Source organism: Phymastichus coffea, unplaced genomic scaffold (genome assembly GCF_024137745.1).
Source record: "Phymastichus coffea isolate CEN01 unplaced genomic scaffold, Cenicafe_Pcof_1.1 PCOF00009, whole genome shotgun sequence".
Taxonomy (NCBI): domain Eukaryota; kingdom Metazoa; phylum Arthropoda; class Insecta; order Hymenoptera; family Eulophidae; genus Phymastichus; species Phymastichus coffea.
In genome coordinates, this window is record NW_026706820.1 from 2887756 (window position 1) to 2901230 (window position 13475).

Sequence of the window (13475 nt, forward strand, 5' to 3'; positions counted from 1 at the left end):
GTAAAAGTGATTTGTTCGAATTCATGTATTGACGTAGCCTCAAATGATGTCCATTGATCAAACTAAAAATAATCTGTTTCCTCAACATCAAAATTTGTTGGTTAGAATCTGAAAAAATGGTTTTGAATTATCGTATTTAATAAACTCGATTGACAAAATTGTCAATATTTTACTGTATTTAAGTCCATAAGAGAAAGCTTTTTTTATTTCTATGTCCACGTTTTCTAAAATTATTCATAATGTGATATTTATTTTTCTAATTCAGAAAACTCATATTATATTATTTAATATAATAGCATACCTCTAAACATTTGAAATGATTTCAAACGGTTATGATTCCAAGACTTACATTTTTTTTTGTTACCTTCCACATTCTGGATGTTCTTAGTTTCTATCAATTCCCATGGGCAAATAATATTTTCGTATACAGGTGCTAATAATGGTTGTTCATTAAAATCTGTATAATACAAATATAGTTAAATACATTATATATGTATCATTTGCAACGATTACCGAAAATCGTTCGACTCGCGTAGGTTAACAAGCGGCTGAGCGGAATAGCCGCAATTGTTCCTTGAAGTGCTTTATCCATTCTTCTTTTCCTATATTTTCATCTAATCCAATTCTTTTCTTCCTATTGCCATTCACTTTATCCCAGAATTTTCTTCTCGTCTTATTTGTTGTTATTTCTTCTGCAACTCTTTTCCATTAATCTTCTTTTGCTTTTCTTATTTCCTCTCTGTATTCTCTCTTTGCTTCTAAGTATTTGCCTCTGTCTCCTTCCCCTTTTCTTACCTTATTTAAATTTGCCATCACCCTATCCCTTTTTGCCTTACATTCTATTCTCCACCAGCTTTTTTTTGATCCTTTTTTTTTCCTTATCTTCTTTTTTACAACTGCGTTCTTCACTCTATTTTTTATATCTTTCCATTTATCTATTCCCTCTTTTGCGTCTATCCATCTCTGATACTCCCTTATACCTTCTTCACTCCAGTCGTCTATCATTCTTTCTTCCTCTTCTTTTCTTTCTTCCGCTATTTTGTCTCCCAATTCCACCTCTATTGGTAAGTGGTTCGACTTTACCCTCTCCTTTATTTAAACCTTTTTTATCGCCTCATCACCTTCCTCGTTACCTACTACATAGTCTATCGTTGACATTCCTCTCGCTCCTATATATGTTATTTCTCCCTCTTCATCTCCTTATTTTCTCCCATTCGTTATCACTAAGCCCATTTCTCCTAGCCATTTTATCATTTCTTCTCCCTCTGCGTTTAACACTTTATCCTTGGCCTTAATTTCTTCTAGGTTTTCTTCTGTCTCCCATTCCCTTCCTTCGTTTCCTGTTCTTGCGTTGAAGTCTCCTCCTATAATTATTGTTTTTCCTCTGTTCTCCTCTATCTCTTCACTTAGGTATTCATAGTTTTCCTTCTTCTCATGTTGCATATACACCAATGTTATCATGTATTCCCTCCCTCCGATCTTTATTTCTCCTACTATTACCTCACTTGTTCTTTCTTTCTTCCATTCAACCTTATTCATCCCTTTCCTCTCTCTTACCGCCATTATTCCTCCCCTATTTCTCTCCCCCTGCTTCCTTCCCTTCTTGAGTCCCTCCACTCTATGCTGTATCCTTTCAGTTGTACTCCGCACCAGTTCTTGCCCCTTGCCTCTTCAGCCAGGTTTCCGTTAGCCCTATTATGTCGAATTCCCTAACATATTCCCAGTCGTCTTCCACCATGCTCCTCACCACCGCCACGTTCCAGAATAGTATTTTTACTGCCTTTCTCCCCTCACTCTCCCTTCTCTCCTCTCTCTCTCTCTTTTATCCCTATTGTTTTCGAAACCCTTCCACCCCCTTTCCTACCATTTTTCCCTCTCTCTTGCTCCACCACAATTCTTCTTCCTCTGATTTCACCCCGTTATGCCACATCTTTACCTCTTTACCTTTACTTCTTATTTCTTTCGCTTTCCTTCTTACTTCCTCTCTTATCCTTCTCTGCTTCCACGTCCAGTCCTGATCTATGTATATCTTTTTCTATGCCAGATTCTTTTTCTTCTTCATAATTCCTTCTTTTTGTTCCCATGACGTGCATCTAATTTGCCACATGTTTTTTTTTCTTTCTCTCCGATCATCTCTCTCCGCTGTTCCTCCTATTCTTCTCAGATTCACTATCTCTCCTTTCATTTCTAGTACCTCCCTTAACCAGACCTCTGCCTCTCCCTTCTTTTCCCATCTTAACTCACCCTCTAAGTCTGTCACTATTATATTGTTTATCCTACTTTCTCTATCCATTTTTTCTCTCATATGCTCTAATTCTTCCTTATTGCCTACTTCTGTTCCTCTTTGCTTCTTGTTTCCTCCTTCTATGCGTTCTTTTAGTTTCACGCACTCCTCTTCCAACTAATCCATCCTCTCTCCCCATTTTTCCTGCAGTTTCTTTTCTCTACGTTCTGCTTTTTCCCTTTTTTCTTTCGTCTCTTTCTTTCTTTCTTCTCTCTCTCTCTCTTGTTCTTTCCTAACTTTTCCTATTTTCTTCTCCCACCTTTCTTCTCTTCTTTTCCCCTCTGTCTCCATTCTTTCCATTTTCCTATTATTTCTTTAAACATTTCTGTCCATTCTGTCTTTTCCTCCTCCCATACCTCTCTTAATTCCCTTATGTCTGTCCGTATCTTTTCCATTATATCTTCTGCACCACTACTTTTTCCCACTTCTATTATCGTGTTGTCCAATCCTTCTCCCCCCTCCCCATCCATCTCGCTTCCCTCGCTCTCACTCTTGCATCTCTTTGCCTCTCTCATTTCTCCTCTATTATTCTCCCTCAGCCCCTCCCCGCTCTCTCTCCCCCTCACCACCTTTACTCTTTTCTTCTCTTCCTCCTCTGTGCCTTTCTTATCCAACCTTCCACCTTTATCTCTTAATTTTTCTGTTTTCACAAATCTTTCCATCCTATCCCGTACGCCTTAATTAGACTCTCTATAACTACCCGTGATCCCACCTTTATTCCCTGTCTTACCTTTTCTGTCTCTGCCTTTACTTCTTTCCGCCCCTCCTCTCTGCCTGCCTTTCCCGCTTTCTGATTTTCTCTCTTAACCTCAACTTTTATTTTTTTTCTTTATTCTTTTCTCTATGCTTTTTCCTGCTCTTCTCCAGGCCTCTCTCTCTCTCTTCTCCACTCCTCCTCCACCTCCACGCTCTTTTCACCTCTATTTCTCTCCTCAAGCACTTTTCTTCTTTAACTTTCTCACCAAAACTCACGCTCACATCCAAGACACGTCCACACTCCCCTCGAGTGAAATCTAACCTCCCTGTTTTAACTAATGCTTTATCATAATCTTCATTAGTTCTGTTTCCAAGAGCTAAAAGTTTGATACTTTTATTGGTATTCTTATCTATAAAATAATGGAATTCAAATATTGTATAACAAAAATATAATTATATATATTTTAAAAAGTCTGTTTTGCTCTAATTAATGTTATTGTGCTTTTCATTTTCAAATCGTACATGAAATTTATAGATAAAAATTGTACAATGAGTATTTTAGAAAGAGAGATCATTTTCTATTGTACATTGAATTATTTTCTTCAATGACTGCACAATTCTATTCAAAAGTTCAAAATTCAAACATTTATTATTATTGATCAATTATTGAAATAGGACCAGAAACTTGCGTTATGTTGAGTGTATGTATTTGAATATAATTGTAACCAGGCTTAGTAAATTATGTTTATGAAAAAGTTTATAAAATGCAATATATTTTCAAATAAAAGCATAGAAATAGAGAAAAGTGATGCAATCATTAGATTTACCTGATACATCTCTGACAATTGTATCATGACATTTTACAACAAATTTTTCTACTGATTTAAAACTCGAACGATGACTACGATTATAAACATTTTCAACGATTATCCATGTAGTATTATCAGTAAATATTAACGTCCCAGATCTAACTAATTTTTCATCAATAATAAAATCAATGAATGTTGTATACAGATAGCTATCATATTCTAAGCCTTTTCTGCTTTGGCCATAAAGTTTTCTTTGATTTGAATTAGGATTGTCACTTAAGTTTTTTTTTAAACTTCTTGAGTTTGCTACTTTGTCAAATATTTTTAATTGTTTAATAAAATCAACAGTTTCCTCATCATGACATTGCATCTGTAATAATAGATATAGTTAAAACGTATGTAAAAATATAACATGATCATTTATTGTTGGTTGAAATTATAATCATTATAATAAATCACCAATTTTCCCATTTTATCAATTTTTATCTTAATCTATTCAGACTTTTCAATGAAAAGTGGTTATTAATAATTTATAATTAAGAGAGAAAAGGGAAAAAAGTTAATTATTTTTGACCATATATTACAAAAGTAATATAATTTACTTTATTTTCCACTTTTGTAACATACATGCAAAAGATAATAGTTATTTTATATTACCTGAGTAGTCGAGTTCACTTCTTGAGTACAGTAACCACCTCTTTTATTTATTTCACACGTTACACATACACATTGTTTATTCTTGTGGTCAAAGAAGTCAGGTCCATAATAACAACTTATTTCCTCACCTGCTTTTATATTATTTTTAGTTTTTATATAAATAATGTTATTTCTCAATAGGTAAGTGCTATTGGCTTTGCAATCATGATTTACAAGTGATGCAGGACCTATGAGTAGCTTATTTTGTCTTCGTAGTATAGGTTACAAAAAAATCCATTTTCTTTTTTATCAATATATCTAGTTCTTTATCAGAAATTGTACAATTAAATCCAACTAATTCTTCAATTTTCGTATTTTTTGTAATGTCTCTCTTGGCTATAATTCTTACTTATATCTCAATAGTTTTATAACGATAAGTTTTTTCAATGATAAAACAAGCATTAGAATTTATGAGCTTCAAATAAATATTCAAATAATCAAATCTTTGTTGCTGAGTACTGATAATTTTTAACATTTTATCAATATTAATACATTTCACTATAAGTGGTAAAATAGATTGAATGCTTTCTGAATGTATTTCTTTACTACTTATTGGGTATGATAAATATGGCTCAGGAAGATTAATTTTTATGTAATTATCTAAATTAGTTAGGTATATTTGCATAACTGAAAAATTTAGATGCACGTTTAAAACTAATTTTCTTGATAAACTATCTAAAACAGATAAAGTACAGCTACGCAAGTTGCTTAGAACTTCCAATTCATTCATATTGTTAAAAATATAAGAATGACAATTAAGTTACTATTACAGTACACAAACCTAGTATAGGTTAAAAATAGTATTCGCGTTACTAACCATCAAAGACCAGAAACACATTAAACAACTTTCTAGGCATCCTAGAAAAAAACCTTTATGTTTTGTGGAGATCCCAGAAAAAAGCAATCCATATATGCCCAAACCCAGAAAAATGTTGGACCAGAAACTGGCGATCCGTTAATATATGTATATGTATATGTATGTATATATATTGTAACCGGCTGTCGCTTAGTCGATAATCTCTAGAAAATACCTTTATTACGACTAGACGAAGCCTTGTTATCTCTGTGCTTAAAGCACAGTAACCTACCTTGTCTCGGAGTGCGCCTGCGCAGAGTCTCTTACTATTCCGAGTTGGGTTCCCCCAACTCACCGCTTGGCGGCGCTGTCGCCACTTGCTAGTAGCGCTCGTGTGGCCGCCGCTGGAACTTGAGTTGTCGATTCGCGTCTATCGGTATTCGCACGATTCGTGCTACGCAACCGGCGAATTCGAATCCACTGTAAATAAACACTGACGCGACCTCCGGACAAAGGAAAGACTAAATAACCGAAACTCGTTTAAATAGAAATGATGATTGATTTATTCAACAAAATCAATGACACGGGGAATCTGCCGAGAGACTTACGCACGCTCGCGTGAATGATAAGACATGCTAAAATTGAGAGAGAGAGAAAACCGCGATTACCGCGAACTACCTGCTCGCACGCAACAAATAAATTCTTCGCGCTCGCGGCGCGGATTCGCACGCTAATTGTAACAACAATTAAAAAGGGGGAAAAGGTGCACCTACCGCAAGAACGACGAGGATACGGTGGCCAACCGTATCCGACTAACGAAACGTTAAACTGCTGCTTCGCTGCTTGCCGCACCACCGAAACTACTGCTGTTGTTGTTGTTGCTGCTGCGGTTGCTTCTGTTGCTGCTGTTGCTGCTGTTGCTGCTACTGCTGTTGCTGCTGTTGCTGCTACTGCTGCTATTGCTACTGTTGCTGCTATTGGCACACCACCAAACACAAAACTCGGCTCGGGAACAGGTTAGCGCGACGCACTGACTGAGTGACACAGTCATACTGCCGGTCGGAGCCTCCCCTCCCGGTCATTGCCCCTACGCGCGCTCTCTCTCTCGCGAACCGAACGCGGCTCCTCTCGCTTAGCCGCTCGTTTACCTCGCGCGAGTCTAACGATTTTCGGTAATCGTTGCAATATATATATATATATAAACGGATCGCCGGTTTCTGGTCCAACATTTTTATTAATTTATTTTTATTAATTATTTTATTAATTATTTTTAATATATATATATATATTAAAAAAATATATATTGAAAGAGAAAGTAAGAGAAAGTAAAAGAGAATGAAAATAAATACTTACAGTATTGAGGGTGGAGCTGTTAGTGGCATCTTGATAGTTCTCGCCTCCGAAAATCAATTGGCGTAGGTGGTGTTTGCGGCAACTCCGAGTCTGCTCTTGCTGGAGATTTTGGTGTTGCGTTAGGCGATGAAAATACAAACATGTCGTCCATCAGTAGATCTAATTCCTCACAGGAAAACACGTCGTTGATGGTTGCCACGGTTGCAGCAAGGGAATCTTGCCACGGCTCGGCATCCGTCGAGAGAAGCTCCTTCAAATCACGAAGAATGTTGTCCTTGTCGCTTTCCATTTCTTCTTTTTATTTTTTTACACAACGCTATCACTGCACTTTCACTGCTAACGAAATATTCACTGATCTAACGTCATGAATTAATTTACTTTTTATTCTTTCCGCAAACACTGACCGAGCATCGGTCATTGGATTGAAAATTGGAGGTGGGAGAACACGCAATTGTTCTGATTTTTGACGTGCGCATGAGACGATCATAATCAGCGGTGGAAGTATTTAAAACATAGTGGTGGGAGTAACTGAAATAATACCGATTAGTGCGGAGCAGAGACGCGAAAGTATAATTCGCGATCGCGATCGAACTTGCGCTTTTTTCATTCTACATTTAAATCGGTCAATAGCAATAGACGAGCCGCAGGTGATATCAAGCCGTTCACAGTGGCAAGCTACATCGGCTCATGTCATTGATATCATGGATTATTATTTATAAATGTATAATAAATTTTATAATAAATTTATAATGAAAAAAAACAGCACTTTTCAGTGCTGAACGATATGAACAAATAAAAAAAAATTATTGATAAAGTATAACTTTGCATTTTTTTATTCATCTCTATTATATTCTTTTTCAGTGGAAATAGCAGGTAAGTATAAGGTGGTTTCTTTTAAGTTATTGTAACAGGCTGTCATTTAGTCGGAAATCGCCTAAAAGTACCCGTACTCTAACTATATGAAGCCTTGTTATCTATGCGCTCGATGCGCATTAACCTACCTTGCCTAGGAGTGCGCCTGCGCAGAGTCACTTCAAAGTTCCGAGTTGGGTTCTCCCAACTCGCCACTTGGCGGCGCTGTCGCTGCTTGTTGGTAGCGCTCGTGCGGCCGCTATAGGAACCTAAATTGAGGATTCCCGCCTAACGTCTCGCACACTTCGTGCTGCGTTACCGGCGAATTCGAATGCCAACGTAAACAATGCGAGGCGCGACCTTCGGGCAAGGGAATAACAAAATAACGACTAAAGAACTCGTTTAAACGAAACAAAGGGTGATTTATTTACTCCAATAAATTACACGGAGGGTATGCCGAGAGTCTCACGCACGCACGCGTGAATGACAACACACGCTTTTTGAGAGAGAGAGATAAAACCGCGATGCCGCGAACTACCTGCTCGCACGCAAAACAATACACTCTTCGCGCTCGCTGCGCGGATCCGCACGCAAAATCAACAACAATTAATACGGGGAGAAAGAAGGTGCACCTACCGCAACGACGGCGTGGATACGGTGGCCAACCGTATCCAAATAGCACGTAGATCTTAACTGCCCCGCTACTCTGCCTCTAACGCGGTTGCTGCTGTTGTTGTTGCCGCTGCTGTTGCTGCTGTTATTGCTGTCGCTGCTGCCGATGCTGCTGTCGCAGTTATCGCTGCTGCTCCCGCTGCTGCTGCTAACGCACCCACGCACTCGCTCGCAATGTCACCAGGGAAAACCAAAAAAACAACAACGAACGGCACGGAGAATACGGAGGTTAGGCGCACGGGATGACTGAGTGACACAGTCGTACTGGCGCTCGGAGCCTCCCCTCCCGGTCGTTGCCCCTTACGCGCTCTCTCTCTCTCTCGCGAACCGTACGCGGCTCACCTCGCTTAACCGCTAATTCCATCGCGCGAGTCAAACGATTTTCGGTAATCGTTGCAGCCCCCTCCTAGCTTCGAACTACCGGATCGAACTACCCTATTGACTCGCGACCCCAAGGATAGGATTGTGAAAGGAGAGAAATCAACACATCCTATTCTCAACAAATACTTTATTGGCCCATCCCGGACCACGGATGCCCCCCGTCACTTGCCGGAGCCCCCTGGCGCCTTATGCCTGGGGTAGCGCCAGTGCTCCGCCTTGTTGGGGCATTTCGACGTCGTCGTGATGCCGGGATGGCCGCAAATATAGCAGCCTCTGTCCGGTCTCCGGGTGAGGCTGGGCTCCGCCCCAGGGCCCTGGCCTCCTGATGGCTGCTGGGACGGCGTGGCTGCTGACGCCGGGGCGGCGATGAATGTGACGCCGCCCACCGTGGCGGATGTGCGTCCCCCCTCGGTTCGCACCACCACGGTAGGGTCGGAAACCGACCCGTCCACGCGGACCACGAATTCCTGCCCGGCGCCGGGGGCCCCCGACGCTCTCTTATGTTGAGCCTTGGTCGGGGGCTTGGCTGGAGCCCTGGCCGCATTCCTGCTCGTCGGGGCCGCCGGTGGCATCACTGCCGGCGGGCCCGCGGCCTCTGGGGACTCCAGCCCCCGGTCAACGCGCTGGAGGGCCTCTCCGTAGGCCCTCTGCCGCCGGACTACAGGAGCCCACTCCCCCTCCTCATAGGCCCTAGATAAAGCGTCTGGCACCACGTTGAGGTCTCCTTTTCGATACTCTATATCGAACACGTGTCCTTGTAGTGCTAACGCCCAACGCGCTAGCCTTCCTGTAGGATTCCTCATACTGTGGAGCCACTTAAGGCAACTATGATCGGTGATGACTTTGAAGTGGTGCCCTTCAACATAAGGCCGGAACTTGCCGATCGCCCATACTACCGCCAGGCATTCTCGTTCGGAGACTGTATAATTCCTCTCCGCACTGTTTAAGGAGCGGCTGGCGTACTCGATTACGCGCTCCTGTCCATCGACTTCTTGCGTCAATACCGCGCCTATCCCACTATCGCTCGCGTCCGTTTGTAACACGAACTGCGCGCTGGGATCCGGCGACTGCAAGATCGGTGCCGAGACCATTGCATCTCGCAACCGTTCGAACGCCTGTTCCTGTTCCTGCTGCCAAGCAAACGGGACACTCTTCTTCGTCAGGCGGTTTATCGGTTCAGCGATGGTTGCGAAGTCGGGTATGAAGCGACGATACCACGACATCATCCCCATGAATCGCTTCACCTGTCTGATCGTCCGTGGTACTGGGTACTCCATGATGGGCTTGATCTTCTCTGGATCTGGCCTTACCCCTTCACGGTTCACCAGGACCCCCAGGTACTTGACTTCCGACTTACAGAAGTGGCTTTTGGTCTTATTCACAGTGAGGCCCGCCCCCAGGATTCGTTGTAAAACCAACCCCAGGTGTCGCTTATGCTCCTCAAAAGACGGCGAGATAATAATCACGTCGTCGAGGTACGCAAAAGCGAAAGGATCTAAATCCGGGCCAATCACTCTGTCCATCAACCTCTGGAAAGTCGCGCCGGCGTAGGACAATCCGAAGGGCATTCTCTTGAACTGAAAATGCCCCAGGCCGGGGACTGTAAACGCCGTAATTGGGCGCGACTCCTTTTTAAGAGGTATCTGGTGGTACGCGCTACTCAAGTCCAGTGTCGAGATGAACTTAGCATCCCTGATCCTTCGCAGGATGTCGCTCATGAAGGGTAATGGGTAGGCGTCCGGCTTGGTTACTGCGTTTACCTTCTGGTAATTTACGCAGAACCGATATTTGCCGTCTGCCTTCTTAACCATCACCACTGGACTTGACCACCCGCTGGTCGCTGGTTCAATGACGTCGTTGTCCAGCATGGCCTTGACCAGCGCGTGCATTTCGTCTCGCACCCTGTCAGAGACCGGGTAGTATTTCTGTTTACAGGGTCGAGCGTCTCCGATGTCAATCTCATGCTCGACCCCCACAGCACAGCCTAAACACTCGCCTCCGTCTGGAATTAATCCATCGACGAGGCTAGCCACTTCTTGACGCTGTGCTTCCGTGGCTTCTACCAGGCCTACGGGTGCGAGGCACGACGTACCAGTGACGCTTGCCACTTCCAACGGTACAGCCACTTTGGCTTTCGCCAAGTACAGCTGGTCCGTGTCAGGGTTCAGGTTGGCGCTGAATTCCCTCACGAAATTCGCGCCGACGTAGCAGTCATCCGACAGCAATGGCGTTATGGCGACCCTTACGTCTTTTGTGATTCCCCCTACTGTGAAGGGGAAAATCACATGACCCAAGATGGGACATGGGCGACCGTCAGCGAGCTTCGCTTCTCCCGCTCGCGTGACGTCCAGGCCCAGCCCCATATCAGATGCCAACCTAAGCCCGAGTTGACCCATTACCGTTGATGAGGCCCCGGTGTCGTAGAGTGCCCTTAATTTATAGGCACCTATTCCCACCTGAAGCCACCACCTGGTCTCATCCTCGGGTCTGTACCTGCGGGGAGCTTTCGCCGTCTCTCTCCCCTCTGTGAACGGGAGGCTTTCACGGCTCTTCTTGCCTTGGGCCGCCGCTACTCGCGTCGACGTGCTCTCGCCCGCAGGTGTCTGGGTCGCCGGCGTATCCTCCGGAGCGTCAGGTGGTCTCCTGGAGCTTTTGGGTCCGGTGGTCTCCTCTCCGGCCCACTCAAATCCCTGCTCCACCACCTGAATCCGGCCTCCGTACCCTTCGAGGATACAGAATGTCCGGTTACCCAGATCTGGCATCTGTTCGGTCTCTGTCGCCTCTAACGCCGCTGCACTGCTGGGTCTCGCGGGGTCCGCTACCCCTGTCGAGACCTCCCTGAACCCTGAGGTCGTTGACGGGCCCCTGCCACGTTCCAACGACCTGCGACGAGAGGTCACCTTTACTGGGGACGCGGAGGGGACCTCCGTCCTCCGCTTCCCTGCCCGTTTCCCTTGTTGCAATCCGGGCAGTACCTTCTGGTAAAGCCCAGTTTGCCACAAGACGAGCACTTGATGGGTTGGGAGTAATCTATTTTCCTCCGCTGACCCTCTCGTCGCTGGCCAGGAGACCCTGGGGGGGTTTTATTCCTCCCCTTCTCTTGTGGCCGACCCCTCGGCCGCCTGGGAGAGTTAGCCTTCCTCTCCTTAAAGTACCGGTCCATGTCGCGCCGCAGGGTCGCAATTTGCGACGACAGATCCTCAATGGGGTCTGTTGCCTGTGCTGCAGCGATTGTGGGCCGGTCCTCGGGTCTCTTGGCCGGGGTTTTAACCGGCGACTCGGGTTGCCGCTGCTCCCTACCCCGAGGTTTGCTGGACATGGCCGCCGTTCGGGGTCCTGCCCGGGGCGGTGGTGCCTTAGCTGACACCCCCATGTGCTCGGGATATAACGTGGACGTTGGCTCCAACCTGGTCCTCGGGCGCTCGTCGTCCCGCAAAGCGGTTTCGATTTCGGTCGCCCGGGCGTGAAACTCGTCCACGTTGGAGAACGCGTTCCTTCGCAGCTGCATCCGGATGGCGGGTAGGAGATTTGCATATAGCAAATCTAACTGCCTCTGCTCTGGTAACGGCGGACGCAGCTGGGCTAACATGAAGAGAAGGTGGCAGGCATATTCTCGTACCAGCTCTCCTTTCTCCTGGTACCGAGCTTGCGCCTCTTGCAGCAACCTCTGTTGCTGAAGCTCACTCGACCCAAACCAACGTCGAGCGCCTGCCACAAAGTCGGCGTAGTTTCTCCATTTAAGCTTGTTAAGCTCGTACCAGGTCCTCGCAACGCCTTCGAGGAGCTCTGATACCGAGCACAAGATTTCGCCGTCCGTTAGCCCAGACCCCGCGCGTAGATCTTCTAGCCTAGACAAGAAGGTATCTACGCACTCTGAAGCCGTACCAGAGTATCGCAGCTTCCACCCTCTCACGATCCTACCCGCGTCCCGAGTCGCGTAGTACCCCGACGCCGCGTTGGCGTCGTACCAGGCAGATCCTTCTGGGATCATCTGCTCTTCTTCAGCGTCGGAGTCTCTTGGACCTCTTCTCGGTGGCTGCTCCGTCCTTGAAGGCACCTGCCTTTGGGGAGCCGCTCGAGGTTCGCCAGGGGTCGGTCGCTGGGGTTCCGGGGTACTACCTGGTACCCTTGGGTCGTAGTGGCACGTATACGTGGACTGGAAGTCCACGGTCCTCCGGGGCCGCTCTGGTATGACCGTTCGTCGGTTGGTGGGGTCCCTGCTTCTAAACTGCTGGAACTCCACCTGCAGAGCGGTCAACTGGTCGCTCCACCGAGCGCATACCTGGTCGTGCTTTTCCAGCATCTCCAATATGCGGTTTATCCCGACCCGGTTGCACTCGATTTCCTCCTTTAGTCGCTCGGTCACGCACCGCTCTTCCTCTTCCTCTGGAGGTTGTAGCTCCGCGTTCTCGAAGCGACGGGCTCTTCGCCTATCCGGCGATCCGGTGGAGCCCTTGTGCTCACTACCGACCCCCTCCGTGGGCCCCTTGACCTCGCCGGTCCCCCCTTCCTCTGCGGGCTCTCGCCCCCCCATCTCGCTCTGGCTCTCTTCTTCCAGGTTCTCGTAGACGGCGAGGGTCCGCGTTAGGTTCGCCTCCACCGCCTCATCCCTATATAGCAGCATGAGCGGGTGGGCGACAAGATCCTCGGCGTCGGCTGCTTCCAACTCCCGTCGCTTGGTTTCCAGCCACCTCTCTCGGCTCCGTCGCCTGCGTTGTGTGGCCTCCCTATCCAACGCCGCTCCTTGGAAGTCTAGGTCGATGTACTCGCCTAGCAACCAATATGCTAATCGGACTGCCTGCATCAGCCTGGGACCATCTGTGCGCAACTCCAGTTGCGTCAGGTATCTGTCCAGCTGTGTCGAAGGCAGTTCCGAAGCCCACCGGGTTATCGCGTCGGCGGTATCCTCCATAACGCTTATGTTAGGGCGTAGGTG